The 21450-nt window shown below is 43.4% G+C and overlaps 2 pseudogenes; one reads left to right on the forward strand and one right to left on the reverse strand.

The window, feature by feature from the left end:
- Positions 1 to 5529: 5529 nt before the first annotated feature.
- Positions 5530 to 6548, forward strand: LOC103297459 (spermine synthase-like; annotated as a pseudogene).
- Positions 6549 to 20775: 14227 nt separating this feature from the next.
- On the reverse strand, positions 20776 to 20900 carry LOC114227304 (small nucleolar RNA SNORA51; annotated as a pseudogene).
- Positions 20901 to 21450: the final 550 nt, after the last annotated feature.

Genomic DNA, 21450 nt, shown 5'->3' on the forward strand with positions numbered 1-21450 from the left:
CATTGCAAATTGTTGTGACTTTTACGGAATTTATTATTTTTCTTATCTTTATTGTTGAAAGTATTATGTATGTCCCTCTTACCCACCTCTGAATTTATTATTGAAATGAGCATTTAGACATACTCATAGCAGTTTGAGCATATTTATCTTATTGCAGTTATGGTTTCATAAAACAAGCAAACCATAAAAACCTTATTCATAGCCACAAAATTTAAGTAACTTTATAAATATTGCCTGAGACTTATACAAAAAAAGATAAATTGGATGTGTTAGATAAACCAAAGTGAACATGATTTCATGACTGAATTTAGCAATATATGAATTTAGAAATATGTTTAATTGCATGGGAATGCAAATCATTATATTCACACTCAATGGAATGGTAGGAAATCTTCCTTGTTTCTCTACTTTTTCATCTTCCTCTTTTTCATTTTGCTTTTCTTGGCATTAGTGACAGAGTGACAGACTTTGAGGATCCCTGTGAAGGCAGGACTAAATTTAATCGTTAGATCAAATTTTTATGATAATAACTTTCTAAAAATTAAAAAGCACGAAATACAGACATACAGACACATACACGCATAAACCACCACCATGCTTTTTAAGAAGGCGCTAGCATTTGTTGTGGTCTGTGAGTTGAATTATAGTGAAACCTATGTCATGGCATTTCCCCAATTGCACTGCTGGAAGTTAAAGCTGATGAGATTACTCTAACAGAGATATTTGTCCTGGATTATTTTCTCAAGCCTTCAAGATCAAGCACTTGTGTTTGTGTCACGAGATGCATGAACATGTCAGGATCAGATGCAGTTGCCGCTTCCTCAGTTTTACATGTTTGTGTTGTTATTGAAAAGTGCACCCATTGTTTGCAGCTCTCAAGGAGACCCTGAATGCTTTTTTTTATGTTGGAAAACTTTTTTAGTAATTTTGTTTGGGAAAATACCATAAAAAATACTCTAAAGAAAAGGAACTATAGAAAATTAAAAGGAATATAAGTATTATGATTTAATTGTTATCTTGTTTTTTTAAATACCACCTATGGTTTTATGTTTTTTTTAATTAAAAACGTTTTTAAAAATGTGTTTGTGTTAATTTGGAAGTGTGTTTCTTTTCTTATATTAAGATTTCAAGTATGAAAATTTGTAATACTAAATAATACTTAAATTTTTCCAGCTAGTGAAAATAAAATTGGTTTAGCAGTAGCTTAGATACTTGTAAAAATCATTAAAAGTGGTTTACTAATTGCTATAGAAAATTTTCATATATTAATAATCATCCTAAATGTAAATGGACTGAACTCACCAAAAGGTACAGAGTAGTGGGTTGGATGAAAAAAACAAAACCCAACTATAGACACACCTCAGTTTTAAGGACAAATATAGACTCAAAGTGAAGGAGTGGAATATAATAGTACATCTAGATAAAAGAGGACATACCCACTCTTATAACTGACAAAATTATCTATATAAAAGCCTAAGAGACTGATATGACCAGATGGCTGGACGACCGGACAACTGGCTGGTACCTATGATGCGCACTGACCATCAGGGGGCAGATGCTCAATGCAGGAGCTGCCCCCTGGTGGTCAGTGTGCTCCCACAGCCAACCTCCCGCGGTCCCTTCCCCCAGCCTACTGGCCCTGGTTGTCCCCCATTGGGACTGGGCAAGACAGCCCCAATTGGCCCCAATTGCTGGCCAGGCCAAGAGACCCCACTTGTGCACCTATTTGTGCACTGGGCCTCTAGTTGTAAGATAAAAAAGGTAACAAGAGACAAAGATGGATATTTTATAATGACAAAGGGGACAATACATCAAGAAAATATAACACATTAACACATATGCACCAAACCAGGGAGCACCAAAATATATAAACTACTATCAAAAGAAAAGGAAGAACTGATAAAGACACAATTATATTAGGGCACCTAAATACCCTATTTACAACAATGGATCTATCATTCTAATATGAGGTGACCAGATGTCCCGCTTTTGGCGGGACAGTCCCGATTTTTAACAATTTGTCCCGCGTCCCGCGGCGTTTTAAAAAAGTCCCGATTTTTGGAAAAAATGCACAACAAGCTAGGGAACGGCGGGAGAACGGGAAGGGAATATACGGTTTTCCTCGGCCATGTGGCTATTTAGCCAGGATATGAGTTTTATATTATTTTTGTTAATTTTATAATGTTAAACTTTAATAATAACAAATAATTCTTGAGAACTGATTATCGAGAACTGCTTATCAAAGTTCGCATTGTTGATCAGTTGTTAGAATTCGACCACCATTGTTTGGACTTAATGAACAATGGCATTTTTGGGGATTGGCAACAACAAAAACATTTTGTAACTGTCTCTCAGACGATACACATCGTACTGCATGCTAGTAAGCTAGTTAAACAAGTGATGTCATTACAAATCAGCTATTCAGATAATTTAGGTAAGTAATTTATTTATTTATTTCATAAATACATAAATGTTTTTGAATTTAGCAGACAGTACTCATATTTATATTTTATAGTGGCGGCAAAAAGTCTAAAAGTTGAAAGTGACACTTACGACTCACATTACGGCAAATTCATGACCTTTTAAGGATTGCCACAGCTCCTCCACTACAGTCCTTCGCTCTACCAACTGAGCTATCGAAGGCCCCGCTAAATTCATGACCTTTTAAACAATGAGAGCAATCTACTAAAAAAAAAAAAAAAAAATTCACTCAAATGAGAAATATGCCAAAGAATAAAATAATACTATACATAATTTTTTATTTATTACTAGAGACCCGGTGCACGAAATTCGTGCACTGGGGAGGGTGTCCCTTAGCCCAGCTTGCACCCTCTTTAATATGGGACCCCTCGGGGGATGTTCAACTGCAGGTTTAGGCCCGATCCCTGTGGAATCGGGCCTAAACCTGCAGTTGGACATCCCTCTCACAATCCGGGACCGCTGGCTCCTAACCACTCACCTACCTGCCTGATTGCCCCCTAACTGCTCCTCTGTGGTCCTGATTGCCCCCAAATACCCTCCCCTGCTGGCCTGATCACCCCCAAGGCTTTTATTAGTATAGATATGACTCTGCACAGAAAATTTTACTAACCCTGCTTTACAATAAGGGCTTGACGATTGAATCATTAGGACCAGACACGAAGATTTCCTTTCTTTGAATAGTGGAGGGAAAAATTGTCTTGTCTTTAAGTTGCCAGGAAATTAAAATGAGATAATGACTTAGAAAAGTATAAAAGCACCATATAAAGACAACCGTCTTTTTAATGAAGTGGTAAAATGAAAAACACTATTTTTATTCTCCCCTTCCTTCCTTTACAGCTTTTATTTAAACTTTGAAATTTATAAAAATTTCACTCCAATTTTCATTTCTTTACATTCAACATTATTTTGTATTGGTTTCAGGTTTTATATTAGTTACAGAATAGTGGTTAGACAATCATATATTTTACAAAGTATTCCCCGATATTTCTAGTACCCACCTGGCATCATACTATCATTACAACACTATTTTCTGTATTCCCTATTTAAGTGACAATGGGTTTACAGGTTCCTTTCAGTCTTTCTTTTGTGTTGCTTGTCCTTCCTTTTCTTTCTCAATTCTTCCCTCATTTTCTTTATATAGTATCTCAATTGGCCATCAAAGCTCAGTGAAGGCACTGGGACACGCTTCATCCATTTTACAGACCAGGAAACTGAGGCCAATTCCAGTTGGCTGTGGAACTTGACTGAGCACACAGGAAGCCCTCAGAGCCATGCTCTTTGTGCTTCCTAAGGGGCAGCTGCCCAGCAAACAGAACAAACCTTCCAGTCAGGCTTCCGAGCCTCTTTCTCGAGCACCTCTTCATTGCAGACGCTCCACATTCTTTCCTCTCTCCGTCCCCTGCCCTCCATTCTTTACTGCCCCCGCTTCTCCGGAGCAGGTGGAAGGCTTCGCACTCACCGCCTAGGCATGCTCTGCCATGGGGCAGGGCACCCCGGGCTTGCTTTTGGGTCAAGGCAGGAGCAGGAGTCACTGCCTCTGAAGTGTGAAGGCCGCCTGAGCGAGGCCCATTAGCACTGGGAGCTTCTCTGAATCACATCAGTCAGTCCAGTACCCTGCAGTGCAGCACCCCTCCACTGAGGTGGCACCACCCCTCAACCCCCGTCTCAGGGGTGAGGGTCCTTGCCCCTCTGCCAGGAGTCCTTCCATGCCCCTTGATCCCTGGCTGGGCCCACCCACGTCTTGGGGGCACTGCAGAACCTCTGTCTCTCTGCAGATGAGGCAGATCCCTGCCCTAGGTCTCCCCGAAGCTATGAATCTGTGGCCAGAGGCCTGGTCTGGGTCTCAGCAACCACATGCCTGCAATGTTCCTAGGGACCCCTGGGAGGGACTGGGTGGGCCCGGCCACGCCCCCCCCGGGTTGCGGATCTCCCCAGGGACCCCCAGGATGGGCTGGGTGGGACCCGGCCATGCCCCTCCAGTTGCCGATCTCCCTAGGGACGCCTGGGAGCCACTGGCCAGGCCCGGTCACACACACCCCCTTGCCGATCTCCCCAGGGACCTCAGGGAGCGGCTGGGTGGGTCCCGCCTCACCTCCCTGGGTTGCAGATCTCCCCAGGGACCCCCGGGAGGGGCTGGGTGGGCCCAGCCACGCCCCACCCTGGTTGCCGATCTTCCCAGGTACCCTCAGGGGGGCTGGGAAGGCCCGGCCATGCCCCTCAGGTTGCTGATCTCCCCAGGGACCCCCGGGAGGGGCTGGGAGGGGCTGGGTGGGCCCGGTCATGCACCCCGGGTTGCCGATCTTCCCAGGGACCCCCGGGAGCTGCTGGGTGGGTCCTGCCTCACCTCCCTGGGTTGCGGATTTCCCCAGAGACCCCCGGGAGCCGCTGGGCGGGCCCGGCCATGCCCCCTCAGGTTGCGGATCTCCCCAGGGACCCCTGGGAGCTGCTGGGCAGGCCCGGCCACACCACCCTGAGTTGCAGATCTCCCCAGGGACCCCCGGAACTAAGAGGACTAGGCGCCGCCATCTTGATCTTCTCAACAGCTGGATAGGCCACCCTGAGTCCTGCCCCCCAGCCTCCCGCTGGCCCAATCGTGGGCGTAGCGGAGGGATGGTTATTTGCATATTACCATTATATTAGGTAGGATATTTGTAAATTGTACTTATGTTGAAATTAAAAAATATATATTACAATACTATTTTTGCTTTCTCTCTATGTGTCTCTCCCCCGTCCTCTACTCCTTCTAAAAATCAATGGAAAAATATCCTCTGATGAGGATTAACAACAAAGAATATTATAAAATGCTGTAAACCACCAAATTAGATAACCCAGAAGAAATTGACAAGTCCTTAGAAATATGTTACTTTCCTAGACTGAACCATAAAGAACTGAAAAATCTAAGCAGACTGATCAACAGTAAAGAAATTGAAAGCCATAAAAACCGACCAGCCGCTGGCTGAGCCGCCTCCCCAGGCCTGGCCCAGGGCCTCGCCTCACCCACAGCGAGGCCACCCTCAAAGGCCTCCAGGCCATTTCCCAGGAGCAGGGATGACCCAGTCGGTGCACACCTGGCAGGACCACGGCTACTCAGCGACCTACATAAGCAAAAACGGCAGCTTTGCCAATCTGAGAATTTACCCACTTGGATTGGTGTTGCTGGACCTTCAGAGTTACGGCGGCGACGCAGAAGGCAAAGAAGTTGACAGACTTTTGAACAAAGTAGAAGAAAGAATGAAAGAATTGAGTCAGGACACCACTGGGCGGGTGAAGCGATTCCACCATAGTTCGAGGAGGGACCATTGGCAGGTCCTGGCCCGCTGCTGATGGCCGCCTGGTTGAGTGCGACATAGATGAAGTGGTGTCTGATGAAGATTCACCTTATCAGAACATTAAAATTCTGCACTCGAAGCAGTTTGGAAATATTCGCATCCTGAGTGGGGATGCCAATCTGGCGGAGAGTGATTTGCGTATACCGGGCCGTCCTGGGCAGCGGCAAAGAAGACACTGGCAAAGACTGCGGCTTCTGGGAGGCGGAGATGGGGCATTTTATGTGAAATGGTCAAACTGAAACCAAAGATGGTCACTATGGTGGAGATTGACCAAATGGTGATGGATGGATGTAAGAAATACCCGCGGAAAACATGTGGTGATGTCTTAGACAATCTTACAGGAGACAGCGATCAGGTTCTCGTAGAGGACTGTATTCCGGTACTGAAGAGGAGAAGGGAGAGAATTTGATTATGTGATTAATGATTTGACAGCTGTCCCAATCTCCACTTCTCCAGAAGAAGATTCCACCTGGGAGTTTCTCAGACTGATTCTTGATCTCTCCATGAAAGTACTGAAACAGGATGGGAAATATTTTACACAGGGGAACTGTGTCAATTTGACAGAAGCCCTGTCACTCTATGAAGAACAGCTTGGACACCTGTATTGTCCTGTGGAATTCTCAAAGGAGATCGTCTGTGTCCCTTCATACTTGGAATTGTGGGTATTTTACACTGTTTGGAAGAAAGCTAAACCTTGAAGGTCAATATCCCCTCATCACATGTGCTACAAATAGCCTTCCTGACATGCTGTACATGCCATCAAAATGAGTCAGGCAATTCATTGTGAATTCCTTCAAGTTTTCTTTTTAAATTATTTTTTAATTTAAAAGGGCAAATGGAAAATGTATATTTTGATGACCTAGGGTGTTATTTTTTTTGAAAATCAGCTGAAGGATGATTAGCTAGCATAGCAAAGGCTGCTAAATGCACTGAACCCTAGAATGTGATTTTTTTTTTCCTGTGTGGGCTGTTTTCGTTTTTGTTTTGGTAGACTTTGAATTTGGTTGTTTGGAAGAATGAACATCATTGTTTTATTCTGGAGGGGAGTTCTTGATGATGTTTCTTTCCCAAAAAACGAATTGACTTACATGATTAAAATTTGGTGCTTTTATGAAAGTAAAAAAAAAAAAAAAAATGAATTAGCAATGCTTTGATTAAAATTACAAATGAGGGGGAAAAAAGTCATAAAAACCTGAAAAGTAAAAGTCCAGGACCAGGTGGCTTTACTAGTGAGTTCTACCAAAAACTCAAAAAAGGTTTAATACCTATCTTTCACAAAAAAAATTGAAGAAAAGGCAGTACTTTCTAACACATTTTATGAGGCCAACATTACCCTGATACCAAAATCTGGCATGGATAATACATTAAAATGAAAACTACAGACCAATATCTCTGATGAATATGGATGCAAAAACACTAGCAAATTAAAACAATACATTTAAAAGATCAAGCCATCGCAATCAAGTAAGGTTCATTCCAAGAGCACACAAATGGTTCAACAGGTCAAATGATCAATGTGATACACCACATTAACAAAATGAAGGATAAAAGTCCTATGTCTGTTCATATGATCATATGTCATATGAACAGATATAGGAAAAAAAAAAACACTTGAGAAGATACATCATCCATTTATTAGTAAAACACTAAATAAAAATGGGTCTAGAAGGAAAGTACCTCAACACAATTAAGTCCATCTATGACAAACCCTCAGCTGATATTATACTTAATGGTGAAAAACGGAAAACTTTTTCTCTAAGGTCAGGAACAAGAAAAGAATGTCCACTCTCACCACTGTTATTCACTAGTACCAGAAGTCCTAGCCAGAGTGATAAGCAAGAGAGAAAATGCATCCAAATTGGGAATAGAGAAGTAAAATAGTCACTGTTTGCAGATGACATTAATCTTTATATAGAAAACCCTAAAGAGTCCACTAAAAACCTCTTAGAAACAATAAATAAAGTAGTGGGATACAAAAATCAATGTACAAAAATCCATTGCAGTTCTATATACTAAAAATAAAATGTCCTTTAAAAATTCCATTTGTGGTAGACAAAAGGAAAATATATGCTGTATACCAAGGAAAAAACTTACATTGAAATTATAAGACATTATTTTTTTTAATTTAATAGAACTTTATTGTTCAGATTATTACAATAGTTTCTCCTTTTTCCCCCCATAGCTCCCCTCCACCCAGTTCCCACCCCACCCTCTGCCCTTACCTCCCCCACACTGTCCTCATCCATAGGTGTACAATTTTGTGCAGTCTCTTTCTGCAACCTCCATACCTCTTTCCCCCTGAGAATTATCAGTCCAGAACCACAGGAAAGCTGGCTGAGTGGAAATTCTACAACTAGGGATGTCTGCTTTCACCACTTATTCAACACTAGAGGCCCGGTGCATGAAATTTGTGCATGCGGGGTGGTGGGGGGAGTCCCTCAGCCCAGCCTGTGCCCTCTCACAGTATGGGAGCCCTCAGGGTATATCTGACTGATGGCTCCACAGGGAATGGGCCTAAGCCAGCAGCCGGACATCCTTAGCGCTGTCCCTGCTTCTGGCTGAGCGGCATCCCTCCTGTGGGAGAGCACTGACAACCAGGGGGCAGCTCCTGTATTGACTGTCTGCCCCCTGGTGGTCAGTGAGTGTCATAGCGACTGATCATCCCTCCATTCAGCTGATTTGCATATTAGGGTTTTATTATTTAGGACTAGAGGCCCCTTGCAGGAAGATTCCTGCAATAGGGCTTCCTGCTGCGGTCTTCACTGCCCTGCCTGCTTCCCTCCCTTCTCCGCAGCCCCACCGGCTTCTTTCCCTTCTCCCCGCCCTGCCTGCTTCCCTTCCTTCTCTGCCGCCCCACTTGCTTGCATCTCCAAAGCTTCACTCCCTTCTGCAGCTCTTGGCTTCTTTCTACACTGTCTTCAGTCTTTGCTTTGGCCTGGATATGCAAATTAACCGCCATCTTGGTTGGTGGGAGTGGCTTGTGGGTGTGGCGAATGTACGGTCAATTTGCATGTTTCTCTTTTATTAGAGAGGACTAGAGGCTCGATGCACAAAATTCATGCATGGGGGGAAAGGGGTCCCTCAGCCTAGCCTGCACCCTCTCTAATCCAGTACCCCTTGGGGGTTGTCTGACTGCTGGTTTAGGCTCAATCCCTCTCAATCTGGGACTGATGGCTCCTAACCACTCACCTGCCTGCCTGCCTGCCTGATGGCCCCAACCACTCTGCATGCCTGCCTGATTGCCCCTAACCACTCTGCCTGCCTGCCTGATTGCCCCAACCACTCTGCCTGCCTGCCTAATTGCCCCAGCCACTCTGCCTGCCTGCCTGATTGCCCCAGCTACTCTGCCTTCCTGCCTGATTGCCCCTAACCCCTCTGCCTGCCTGCCTGATTGTCCCTAACCACCTCTGCCTGCTTGCCTGATCACCCTAACTGCTCCCCTACTAGCCTGATCACCCCTAACCCCTCTGCCTGCCTATCTGATCGCCCTTAACTGCTCTGCCTGCCTGCCTGATTGCCCCTAACCACCTCAGCCTCAGCTCCCACCACCATGGCTTTGTCCAAAAGATGTCCGGAAGGGATGTCCAGAAGATATCTGGTCTATCCACTCTAATTAGCATATTACCCTTTTAGTAGTATAGACTAGAGGCCTGATGCATGAAATTCGTGCATGGGTAGGATCCCTAGGCCTGAGTACAATCAGGACCTATCTGTGGGGCAACCGGCAGGGCACCTTCTTTGGCTGGCCTTGTGCCGCCTGCTTGCCAACCCTGCCACCACTGCCAGTAGCCTCCCTCTGTGGGAGGTGACCAGTGGAGCAAGTGGGAGCCAGCACCAGCCCACTTGCCAGCCGTCCCCACCCCCTGCTGCTACCGCCAGTTGCCTCCCTCTGTAGGGTGACTGGTGGAGTGATTGGGAGGCCCCCACTGGCACCAGCCTTGGCTGGCCTGGGGCTTGTAGGCTGGGGGAAGCTCCTGCTTTGAGTGTGTGCTTCCTGGTGGTCAGCGCACATCATAGCGACCCATGGTTCCACCAGTCGTTCTGCTGTTTGGTCAATTTGCATATTAGGCTTTTATTATATAGGATAGTACTGGAAGTCCTAGCCACAGTCATCAGACAAGAAGAAAACATAAAAGGTACTGACATTGGAAAGGAGGAAGTAAAACTGTCATTATTCACAGATGACATGATATTGTACATAGAAAACCCTAAAGACGCCATCAAAACACTACTAGATTTAATAAATGAATTTGGCAATGTAGCAGAATACAAAATTAACACCCAATAATCTATGGCATCTTTGTAACCAACAATTATTTTCATTTACCACTGCAACAAAAAAATTAAGATACTTAGGAATAAACTTAACCAAGGAGGTAAAAGATCCGTACTTAGGAAAATATAGGATGTAGATAAGAGAGAAAGATATACACAAGTAAAAGAATAGACTGTGTTCATGGATTGGTAGAATCAACATCATTAAAATATCCATACTACCCAAAGCAATCTATAGATTCAATGCAATCCCTATTAAAATACCAATGGTATGTTTCACAGACCTAGAAAAAATACTCCAAAATTGTATATGGGACCAAAAAAAGCCCTGAGTAGCCGCAGCAATTTTGAGAAAGAAGAACAAAGTTGGAAGAATCACAATACCAGATATCAAGTTATACTACAAAGCCACTGTAATCAAAACAGCCTGGTACTAGCACAAGAACAGGCATATAGATCAATGGAACAGAACAAAGAACCCAGAAATTGCCATTATGTTCAATTAATATTGGGCAAAGGAGACAAGAGCATACAATGAAGCAAAGACAGTCACTTCAATAAATGGTATTGGGAAAATTGGACAGATACATGCCAAAAAATGAAACTAGACCACCAAGTTACATCATACACAAGAGTAAACTCAAACATTCAAAATGGATAAAGTACTTAAATGTAAGATATGAACCCCTAAAAATCCTAAAAGAAACCATAGGCAGCAAAATCTCAGACATTTCTTCTAGCAATATGTTTACAGATACATCTACTAGGACAATGAAAACTAAGGAGAAAATAAACAAATGGGACTATATAAGAAAATAAAAAGCTTCTGCACAGAAAAAAAAAAAATCAACAAAATGAAAAGGGAGCCCACTGCATGGGAGAACATATTTGCCAATGATACATCTGATAAGGGGTTACTTTCCAAAATATATAGGGAAGTTATACAACTTAACAAAGGAAGACAATCTGATTAAAAATTTGGCAAAGCACCTAAATAGAAACTTCTCCAAAGTGGACATACAGAAGGCCAAGATACATATGAAAAAATGCTCAAAGTTACTAATCATCCGAGAGATGGAAATCAAAGCAATAGTGAGTGAGGTACCATCTCATACCTGTCAGAATGGTTATCATCAACAAATGACAGGTGCTGGTGAGGATGTGGAGAAAAGGGAGCCCTCGTGCACTGCTGGTGGGAATGCAGACTGGTGCAGCCACTATGGAAAACAGTATGGAGTTTCCTCAAAAAATTAATTATGGAACTCCCATTTTACCCAGTGATCCCACTTCTAGGAAAAATCCTAAGAAACCCAAAAAACTAATCAAAAAGATTATACGCACTCCTATGTTCATAGCAGCACAATTTACAATAGTGAAGATCTGGAAACAGCCCAAGTGCTCATCAGCAGATGAGTGGATTAAAAAACTGTGGTACATCTACACAATGGAATACTCAGCTTCTATAAAAGAGAAAGAACTCTTGCCATTTGCAACAGCATGGTGGGACCTGAAGAGTATCATGCTAAGTGAAATGAGCAAGTCAGAGAAAGATAAGGATCACATGATCTCACTCACATGTGGAATCTAATGAACAAAATAAAAAGATGAATAAAAATAGATCCAGAGACATAGAAGCATGGAACAGACTGTCGAACCTCAGATGGAAGGTAGGGGAGGTGTGTGGGTGGGAAGAGATCAACCAATGAAGGTATATGCATATATGCATAACCATGGGCACAGACAATAGTGTGTGAAGGCCTGGGGTTGGGGGCAGAGGCGGGCTAGAAGGGGTCAATGTGGGGGAAAGGGGAACTTATGTAATAGTTTCAACAAAAAAGATTTTTTTTAAATGTTCATCTCATTAACTTTTTTATCTTGAAACCTGTTTTGTTAGATGTAAGTATAACTAACCCCCTGCTGGCCTTTTTGTAGGCAGCCATCTTGTGAGGGCATGAGGGTTAATTTGCATATTACCTCTTTATTATATAGGATATGGCCCTTCACAGAAAATTTTACTAACCCTGATTTACAATAAGGGCTTGACAACTGAATCATTGGGGCCAGACACCAAGATTTCCTTTCTTTGAATAGTGGAGGGAATACTTATCTTGTCTTTAAGTTGCCTGGAAATTAAAATGAGATAATGACTTAGAAAAGTATAAAAGCACCATATAAAGACAACTGTCTTTTTCATGTACTGAAAAGACAATAAAGTGGTAAAATGAAAAACATGATTTTTATTCTCCCCCTTTCTTCCTTTACAGCTTTTATTTAAACTTTGAAATTTATAAAAATTTCACTCCTACTTTCATTTCTTTACATTCAATATTATTTTGTATTGGTTTCAGGTTTTATATTCCCGGTATTTCCAGGACCCACCTGGCATCATACCATCATTACAACACTACTGACTATATTCCCTATTTAAGTGACAATGGGTTTACAGGTTCCTTTCAGTCTTTCTTTTGTGTTGCTTGTCCTTCCTTTTCTTTCTCACTTCTTCCCTCATTTTCTTTATATAGTATCTCAATTGGCCATCAAAGCTCAGTGAAGGCACTGGGACACGCTTCATCCATTTTACAGATCAGGAAACTGAGGCCAATTCCAGTTGGCTGTGGAACTTGACTCAGCACACAGGAAGCCCTCAGAGCCATGCTCTTTGCGCTTCCTAAGGGGCAGTGGCCCAGCAAACAGAACAAACCTTCCAGTCAGGCTTCCGAGCCTCTTTCTCGAGCACCTCTTCATTGCGGATGCTCCACATTCTTTCCTCTCCCCGTCCCCTGCCCCCCATTCTTTACTGCCCCCGCTTCTCCGGAGCAGGTGGAAGGCTTCGCACTCACTGCCTAGGCATGCTCTGCCGTGGGGAGGGCAGTGCGGGCTTGCTTTTGGGTCAAGGTGGGAGCAGGGGTCAAGGCGGGAGCAGGAGTCGCCGCCTCTGAAGTGCTAAGGCTGCCTGGGTGAGACCAGTTAGCACTGGGAGCTTCTTTGAATCACATCAGTCAGTCCGATACCCTACAGTGCAGCACCCTCCACTGAGGTGGCACTGCCCCTCAACCCCCGCCTCAGGGCTTCAGGTTCTTGCCCTCCGCCCGGGCGTCCTTCCATGCCCCTTGTCCCCCACCAGGCTGACCCGCATCTGAGGCCACTGCAGACCTCGCTCACTGGCCCCCTGCCCCGGCCGGAGCCCCCTCCTGTGCACCCTGCCTTGCCAGGTTTTTGCCTTTGATCTGTGGTATTGGTGACAGCACACTCCCAGCAAGCCTGGTACCCGGAGGGTACCCAAAGGAAGTGAGTCTTGAACCCCCACGTCCCATTCTCTGGATTTCCTTCCACACCTCCTCTCTGTGTCACGTCTTGAACGGGCACCCTGCGGCCCAGCCACATGGCCTCCAGATGGTCTGGTAGAGTCGGTCTCCATGAAGCTGTGGATCTGTGGCCAGAGGCCACATGCCTGCTGGAAAGGGATGCTGGAGGAGGACTGGAGCCCATTGGTCATTAGCTCTCCAACTCCAGAGGAGGCACCACAGGCTCACGTCCTGGCCGCAGGCCCCATACCTCCTCCGCCCCCCTCCCCGCCCTCTGCCTAGCAGTCATGACCATTATGGAGTCCCAACCTAATTTGCATATCCCTCTCTTATTATATAGGACTTTCATCTGTATTGCTTGGGTATTGTTGATATTTTTGCTCTTTTCTCTCTTGTTTCATATCTCTTATTGCCCTCCTTCCTTTTCTTATTCTATTTTTTCTTTTCCATTAATTCTTTCACTTTACACTTCTCTCTCTTCTTTTTACCTTTGCATAGTTTATTAACTCACTTTGTATTTTTGTCTTTTTTTTTTTTTTACCATTTCCCTATTCCTATTCTCTATTCTTATCTTTTGCTCTCCCTTCTTTCAGAATCATTTTTTCTGCCCCCTTTCCCTTCCAGTATTATCTTTATCTGTTACTTTACTATTAATAATATTATCTTTTTCTCTATTTCTTCATTGTTTACTAGAGGCCCAGTGCAAAAAAATTGTGCACAGGGGGGTGTCCCATAGCCCAGCCAGCACCCTCTCCAATCTGGGACCCCTTGAGGGATGTCCGACCGCCCGTTTAGGCACGATCCCACCGGGAAATCGGACATCCCTCTCACAATCCAGGACTGCAGGCTCCCAACTGCTCGCCTGCCTGCCTTCTTGATTGCCCCTAACTGCTTCTGCCTGCCAGCCTGATCGCCCGCTAACCACTCCCATGCCAGCCTGATTGATACCTAAATGCTCCCCTGCCAGCCTGATTGCGCCTAACTTCCCTCCCCTGCTGGCCTGGTCACCCTCCACTACCCTCCCCTACAGGCCTGGTCCCCCCAACTGCCCTCCCCTGCAGGCCTGGGTCCCCCACAACTGTCTTCCCCTGCAGGCCTGGTTGCCCCCAACAGCCACCCTCTGCTAGCCTGGTCACCTCTGAGTGCCCTCCCCTGCTGACCTGGTTGCCCCGAACTGCCCTCCCCTGCTGGCCTGGTCCCCCCCAACTGCCCTCCCCTGCTGGCCATCTTGTGGCAGCCATCTTATGTCCACATGGGGGTGGCCATCTTTGACCATATGGATGCGGCCATCTTTTGTGTTGGAGTGATGGTCAATTTGCATATCACCTCTTTATATATAGGATTATTCTTATTCTCTTTTCTAATTCTCTTTTCTTTTGTGGTTGTTTTTGCTGTTGACAGGATGTTTTGTATGTTCCTGTTTGTTTTGTTTTTCCCTGTCAGCACCTGTACAACTCTCCTGATGTGCTTGTGGCTGACATTTAAGTCTTTAATCAATTTGAGTTTATTCTTGTGTTGTGTAATGAAGTGGTCTAGTTTCATTTTTTTGCATGTATTTGTCCAATTTTCCAAACACCATTTACTGAAGAGACTGTCTTTACCCCACTGTATGTTTTTCCTCCTTTGTCAAATATGAATTGACTATAAAGGTGTGGGTTTATTTCTGGCTCTCTGTTCTGTTCCATTGACCTATATGTCTCTTTTTGTGCCAGTACCATGATGTTTTTATTGCTATGGTGTTGCAGTATAGTTTGACATCAGGTAGCATGATTCTTCCAACTTTGTTCTTTCTCAAGATTGCTGTTGCTTTTTTTGTGATTCCATGTGCATTTTTGGAATAATTGTTTTAGTTCTGTGAAATATGCCATTGGTATCTTGATAGGAATTTGATTGAATCTTTAGGATAGTTTTGGGTAGTATGGACTTAAAAAAAATCAATAAATTTTATTTTTAAAATTTATTTATTATTATTGTTGAGTGCATTACAGGCCTTCACACACTACTGTCTGTGTCCAAGGATTATGCATATATGCATACAATTTCTTTGGTTATTCTCTGACTGCTCCCCCACACCCCTTATCTCTGAGATCCATCAGACCATACCATGCTTCCATGTCTCTGAGCCCATTTTGTTCAGTGGTATAAATTGTTAATTAGATTCTACATATAAATGAAATCAAGTGATACTTGACTTTCTCTGACTGACTTATTTCATTTAGCATGATACTCTCCAGGTCCCTTCTGTCTCAAAGGGTAAAAGGTCCTTCTTTTTTACTGCTGCAAAGTATTCCATGATGCAGATGTACCACAGCTTTTTATCCATTCATCTACTGATGGGCACTTGGGCTATTTTCAGGTCTTAGCTATTGTAAATTGTGCTGCTATGAACACAGGTGTTTTTTGTTTTGTTTTTTCTGGTTGGTGTTTCTGGAACTTTAGGATATAGTCATAGAAGTGGGATTGCTGGGTCAAATGGCAGTTTTATTTTTAGTTTTTTAAGGAAATTTCACACTGTTTTCCACAGTGGCTGCACCAGTCTGCTAGTACTTTCCACCAACAGTGTACTGGGTTCCCCTTTCTCCACATCATCACTTGTTTGTTGATTTATTGATGGTAGATAATCTGGCAGGTATGATGTGATATCTCACTTTCATTTTAATTGCATTTCTCTGATACTTAGTGACTTGGAGCATTTTTTAATGTTTCTTCACCATCTTTTTGCTATCTTTGGAGAAGTGTCCAGGTCCTTCGCCCATTTTAAAAAATATTTTATTAATTTTTTACAGAGAGAAAGGGAGAGGGATAGTGAGTTAGAAACATCAATGAGAGTGAAACATCAATCAGCTGCCTCCTGCACGCCCCCTACTGGGGTTGTGCCCACAACCAAGGTACATGCCCTTGACCGGAATCGAACCTGGGACCCTTCAGACCGAAGGCTGATGCTCTATCCACTGAGCCAAACTGGTTAGGGCTCCTTTGCCCATTTTTAAGTTGGATTGTTTGTCGTCCTTTCATTGAATTGTATGAGTTCTTTATATATTTTGGGAATTACCTCTTATAAGATGTATCATTTGCAAATATGTTCTCCCATACAGTGGGTTCCCTTTGCATTTTGTTCATGGTTTCTGTTGCTGTGTAGAAGCTTTTTAGTTTGATGTGGACCAGTTTGTTTATTTTTCCTTTGTTTCTCTTGCACTGGGAAGTGTATCTGTGAAAATTCTGCTATGTGAGATGTTTATGATTTTGCTGCTTATATTTTCTTCTAAGATTTTATGGTTTCATGACTTACAATTAAATCTTTTATCCCTTTTGAGTTTATTTTTCTGTATGATGCAAGTTGATGATCTAAATTTTTTTTTGTATGCACCTGTCTAATTTTCCCACCAGCATTTATTGAAGAGACTATCTTTACTTCATTGTATGCTTTTGCCCCCATTGTCAAATATTAATTGAGCGTAATGGCTTGGGCTGATTTCTGGGGTCTTTGTTCTGTTCCATTGATCCATATGCCTTCTCTTGTGCCAATACAAGGCTGCTTTGATTATAATGGCTTTGTAGAATAATTTGATATCTGGTATTATGATCCCTCCAACTTTGTTTTCTTTCTCAAGATTTCTGTGGCTATTTGGGGTCTTTTTTGGTTTCATATACATTTTTTGGATTATTTTTTTCCAGATCTGTGACATATGCCATTGGTATTTTAATGGCGATTGTGTTGAATCTATAGGTTGCTTTGGGTAGTATGGACATTTTAATGATGTTAATTCTTCCAGTCCTTGAACACAGAATATGTTTCCACTTGTTTGCATCTTCCTCTATTTATTTTTTCAATGTCCTATACTATAGGACCTATAGTGTTCTGGGTACAGGTCTTTTACCTCATTGGTTAAATTTATTCCTAGGTATATTTTTTGTTGTTGTTGCAATGGTAAATGGTATTGTTTTCTTAGTTTCTCTTTCTGATAGTTCATTATTAGTGTATAAAAATGCCATCAATTTCTGCCTGTTAATTTTCTATGCTGCTACATTGCCGAATTCACTTATTAACTTTAGTACTTTTTTGGTAGATTTTATAGGGTTTTCTATGTACAATATCCTGTCATCTGTGAATAATGACAGTTTTACTTCCTCTTTCCCAATTTGGATGCCTTTTATTTTTTCTTCTTGCCTGATTGCTGTGGCTAGGACTTCCAGTACTGTGTTGAATATGAGTGGTGAAAACAGACATTCCTGTCTTCTTCCTATTCTTAGGGGAAATGGTTTTAGTTTTTGCACATTGAATATGATGTTGGCTGTAGGTTTGTCATATATGGCCTTTATTATTTTGAGGTATGATCCTTCTAATCCCACTTTACTGAGAGGTTTATATCAAAAAAGGGTACTGGATTTTTGTCGAATGTTTTTTCTGCCTCTATTGATATGATCATGTGATTTTTATCCTTCATTTTATTAATGTGATGTATAACATTTATTGATTTGTGAGTATTGTACCAGCCTTGCATCACAAATAAATTCCACTTTGTTATGGAGTGATGCAGTCATAAGTCAAGAATGCCAACAGAGTCAGCAAGAAGCTGGAAGAAGCAAAGAATGGATTCTCCTCTAGACCCTCCAGAGGGAGTTTGGCCCTCCTAACACCTTGCTCTCAGACTCTTGGTCTCCAGAACAATGAGAGAATACATTTGTTATTTTAAGCTGCCCAGTTTGTGGTAACTTGTCACAGCAAGCATAGAAAACAAATACAACCACAAAGGGGGAAAATCTTACAGAGCAGAAATCTGGCAGGCACTACCTTAATCATGTGGTCAATAATGAAACAAACTGAAATTTGGGTGATCCACTAGAATGAAATGAGAAGAACATAGCATCCCTTCTGTGCCATTATTGCCAGAGATGCAACACCTGATCTAATAATGAGGAAATGTCACACAAACCCAAAGTGACAGACAGTCTCCTATTGTGATCTTCAGCAGGATCAGGGTAATACAAGTCAAGGACAGACTGAGGAGCTCTCTTGGCATGCAGGAGACAAAAGAGACATAATGAATGAAGGCAATATCTTATCTTGGACTGATCCTTCTGTAAAGACCATTTTTGAGTGGGTTGATACAACTTAAAATAAGGTCTGAGGACCAGATGGAGGTCATGTTTAAGCATTTCCTGATCTTGATAGCATTGTGACTATGTAGTTGAATGTCCCTGTAAGAATTATATATTAAGGTTTTCAGGGACTTGGGGGATGTGTTCAGCAACTTGTTTTCAAATGGTTTAGAAAAAAACTATTCTTTGTACTGTACTTCCAACCTTTTCTATGTGGCTTAATACAATAGAAATTAATTTTCCCATACTTTTGGAGGATAAAAGTCAGAGATCAAGGTGTAAACTGAATTGGTTCCTGTTCAGACTTTGAAACTCTGTTCCAGGCCTCTCACCTAGCTTCTGGGGATTGCTGGCGATCTCTGGTGTTCTGTGGCTTCTGCTGCATCATGTTCAATGGTGTTCTCACTGTTTAGGTGTTTGTGTCCTAAATTTCTCATTATAAAGTGACATATTAGATTAGGGCCTCGGCCTATACTTTCAAGAACTCATTTAAACCAATTATGTCTATAACTAGAGGCCTGGTGCACAAAATTCATGCATGGGGGTGTGTGTCCCTTAGCCCAGCCTGCACCCTCTCCAATCTGGGACCCCTCGAGGGATGTCCGACTGCCCATTTAGGCCCAATCCCAGACCTATAAAATAAAAATAGCCTTTTATTTTATAGGACTAGAGGCCCAGTGCACGAAATTCATGCACGGCAGGGGTGGGGGGGTGTCCCTCAGGGCAGCCGGCACCCTCTCCAATCTGGGACCCCTCGGGGGATGTCCGACTGCCTGATGGAATCGGGCCTAAACGGGCAGTCGGACATCCCTTTCACAATCCAGGACTGCTGGCTCCCAATTGCTCGCCTGCCTGCCTTCCTGATGGCACCTAACCACTTCTGCTTGCCAGTCTGATCACCCCTAACTACTCCCCTGCCAACCTAACCACTCCCCTGCCAGCCTGATTGTCCCTAACTGCCCTCCCCTGCAGTCCTGTTCCCCCCCAACTGCTGTCCCCGGCAGGCCTGGGTCCCCCCAACTGCCCTCCCCTGCTGGCCATCTTGTGGTGGCCATCTTGTGACCACATGGGGCAGCCATCTAGTGTGTTGGAGTGACAAATTGCATATTACTTTTTTATTAGATAGGATTATTTAAAACCTATCTAATAAAAGGCTAAAATGCAAATTGACCAAATGGCGGAATGACCAGTAGCTATGATGCGCACTCACCACCAGGGGGCAGACACTCAATACAGGAGCTGCTCCCTGGTGGTCAGTGCACTCCCACAGGGGGAGTGCCACTCAGTCAGAAGCTGGGCTCATGGCTGGTGAGCACAGTGGTGGTGGCAGGAGACTCTCCTGCCTCTGCAGCAGTGCGGAGAATGTCCAACTGATGGCTTAGGGCCTAAGCCGTCAGTCAGACATCCCCTGAGGGGTCCCAGACTGCAAGTGGGTGCAGGCCAGGCTGAGGGACCCTCCCCCAAGTGCACGAATTTCATGCACCAGGCCTCTAGTTTCCAAATAAGGTCACATTCTGAGGTATAAGGACTTAGGACTTTGCTGGCTACAGAAGACAGAGCGAGGCAGTGAGCTTTTTGCTTTGGAAGATTGGGTCTGTGAAGGACTTTCATTGCTTGAGTTTTAACTTTGTAGACTATAAGAAAAACAAAGAGAATTACAATGATAGCAATGGTTAGTCCGATCAGGTACCAATTGATGTTAGGAAACCATGTGGTGGGTTTATTCATTCTAAATGTTCTTTACCATATTTCAAGTAGTAGTTTGTTTTTCATGTTTATTGATAGTAAGGACTTTTTAATTTGTCTTTGCAATATGTTTATTTTTTTAGTAAGGTTATTATTAAAGACTAGAGGCCCATTGCATGAATTCATGTACCAGTGTGGTCCCTCAGCCTGGCTTGCAGGATTGGGCCAAATCCGGCTCTCTAACATCCCCCCAAAGGGTCTTGGATTGCAAGAGGGCACAGACCAGGCCGAGCGACCCCACCAGTGCATGGTCAGGGCTAGGAAGGGACACAGGAGGTTGGCCAGCTGGGGAGGGACAATGGGAGGGCTCCAGGGCATGTCTGGCCTGTCTTGCTCAGCCCCAACAGGCCGGACCTCAGCAGCAAGCTAACCTACTGGTTGGAGCATCTGCCCCCTGATAGTCAATGCACATCATAGTGAGCGGTTGAACGGCCTTAGCATATCATTAGCATATTATGCGTTGATTGGTTGAACAGATGACCAGACACTTTGCATAATAGGCTTTTATTATATAGGATTCCCCCTAGATGCTTTTTTTTCAATGTCTCCCCATTTATAATACAGACCAGGCAAAGGGCCTGAGCTGAGGTATATATGGGGTGAGTTTACTCTGCCTCTTATTTCTGTACATTCAGGGTAAGAACACAGTCTGTGGCAGGGGTCCTCAAACTTTTTAAACAGGGGGCCAGTTCACTGTCCCTCAGACCGTTGGAGGGCCGGACTATAGTTTTAAAAAAACTATGAACAAATTCCTATGCACACTGCACATATCTTATTTTGAAGTAAAAAAACAAAACGGCAAAAACATCCACATGTGGCCCGCGGGCCGTAGTTTGAGGACGCCTGGTCTGTGGTAAGCACTAGGAGGCCCCCCATTGATGCTTTTTAACATCAATTCACTGATGATGACTACTATTCCATTTTAAAGTGTTGACACATATGTACTTATGTTTCTAATCACAATTAAGCACTTGTCTGTATGCTATGGTGTTCTGCCATTCCCCCAGATATTTAATGGCTGCTTCTATTGTCTGTAGTCTAGTTAATATTTTTTTATTTATGTGCTGTTCTATAGTGAATTTCCTAGTTATATTATAGGCCATATCTATAATAATAAAATTGTAATATGCTAATTAGACCAGACGTCCTTCCAGACAACCTTCCAGACGAAGCCAGGGCTGCAAGGGCCGAGTCCCTTGCAGAATTTCATGCAT

Source organism: Eptesicus fuscus, chromosome 18 (assembly GCF_027574615.1).
Source record: "Eptesicus fuscus isolate TK198812 chromosome 18, DD_ASM_mEF_20220401, whole genome shotgun sequence".
NCBI classification, from domain to species: domain Eukaryota; kingdom Metazoa; phylum Chordata; class Mammalia; order Chiroptera; family Vespertilionidae; genus Eptesicus; species Eptesicus fuscus.